This window comes from Bactrocera latifrons, unplaced genomic scaffold, assembly GCF_001853355.1.
Source record: "Bactrocera latifrons isolate USDA-ARS-PBARC rearing strain unplaced genomic scaffold, ASM185335v1 scaffold_1256, whole genome shotgun sequence".
Classification (NCBI taxonomy): domain Eukaryota; kingdom Metazoa; phylum Arthropoda; class Insecta; order Diptera; family Tephritidae; genus Bactrocera; species Bactrocera latifrons.
The window spans coordinates 28444-30641 of NW_017534693.1; positions in this window are offsets into that span (position 1 = coordinate 28444).

Sequence of the window (2198 nt, forward strand, 5' to 3'; positions counted from 1 at the left end):
AACTAGACAAGAAGGATTTATAAAACACTATAAAAATGTAAGACATAAACTGTAACCAAAGTTTAAGAAAAAAACCCTTACAAGGAATCCACACCACTAACATTAAAAGACCTACCAAATTTGGCAACTAATCATTCAACATCTATATTAAAATAAATCATTAATTTAAATTTGCAGGTAATAATGTGATTATTATTACTAACCGCATCATCTTTAGAAGGAGTAAGAGGTAATTTAATCACTAAAAAAATGACACAAACTAACGGATACGTAGAAATTTATAATAATAATAATCAAAGCATACCGATAGAATCCGAATTAGTTTTACATAAAGTAGATATTCAAGAAACAAAAAATATACTCCCCTCTTAGATATTTTTAGTGAAGGCCAAAGAAATTTCATAATAAATCAAGTAGATACACTCATAAGTAAACTAAAAAAAATAACACCTACAAGTAGACAAAATAGGGGACTAATAAACATAGTAGGCAATGCATGTAAGTATCGTTTTGGTACAATGGATAATACTGATCAAGAAGATATCACCAACCACCTTAACACAGTCGATTCTAACTTACATAATTCTATAACAGAATTAAATCAGCAAATAAAAATTAACAGTCACTTTAACTCCACAATACATCTTATTAAAGAAACAATAAACCAGAATCAGAAGAATGTTGTTTGTCAGGATAGGAAACTATTTATGTTAAATTCAATTAAAAATCATATTGGGCATATTCAAACATATATAACTACAGCACAAAATGACATTAATGATGCCAATATCCTTACAAAAAATGAAATAGATTATAATAATATAAAAATTGGAAAAATGAAATACTTAAGAACGGCAATATTTGAAAAAGAAAAAAAATTAATATTTTGGATTAAAGTACTTAAAATATTTTTTAATATACAAGTAATAACTATAATACCTATCTCTTATTTATATAAAGAAATAAATGCTGACATTTCAAATGTATTCAATTATAACGATATTATTTATGAGTACAAGAAGAAAAAATACATAAATGAATGTACACACAAATAATATCGTTATATTTGAATACATTTGAAATGTATGACATGTGAATTAATTACAAATGTTAACTCAGAAATAACTAATATTAATGACGAAATCATAGTTGTAAAAAATGCAAAAAATTATTTAGTTGAAAACAATTGTGGCTCGGAAACATTACAATTAAATAGAAATTATATAATACAGTACAATAACTGTTGAATAAAATTAGCAACCGAAATTTCGAAATAATTACAAAATGTTTACTGACAAAATTATATTATCACAATCCAACAGTATTACTTTCAATGCCACTCTAACTTTAGAAGAGTTAAAAAAAAACGTCGATACATAATCTAAAAGAAATAGAAGAAATAAAATACAACAATAAAGGTGCAACATACAGTGTACCAACAGTGGTAATATTAATAGTAATATTCTTTGCAATAATATTAATGCGCAATCATTGTAAAAGAAATAAAGAAAGAATTCAGGAGAATCCTTCGTCTAGTTATGGAGGAGTTACATATTATATATAGTTCTACAAACAACAATATGTAATGAAACCGCCAACGTAGACGAAATCATAAGAAAATACTACTATAAATCAACCCAAAAACATTACTGGTTAAATGAGCTTCTGCGCCCCCCTCTAATTATAACACAACTACACCCACACATACACACCACATCTTCACACCACACTACACACATCAACTCAAGACATCGGCATCATGCGTATCATCCGTTTCATCTCACACTCAACACATCACACGTATGGTGATACCACACATAATCAACAAAAGGGTCCGACGGACGGCGCCCGGCCTCTTTTGTTCTTCATCCGCGCGCATACACGCTCCAATTGGAAACCAAGGTGAGTGCCGGTAATATTTTACTAAGCATATCGAAGCTTTTTATATGGTCCTTCGAGCCGTTCCGGACGCCACTAGTAGAAACACGAAATAAAAAAGTCATTACTTTCTTTTAATAAAATAAAAAATAATAATAATAATAAGCAGTCACGGTGACGCGGCGGACGAGGTAATAACATCACAAAAAAATAAAAAAAATTTTTATATACTTGAATTGTGACAAATTTTGTTAACACAAAGTCACAGTGACTAAGTGAAAAAAAAAAAAACAAAAAAAAATGTGAAAACTGTAAAAAAT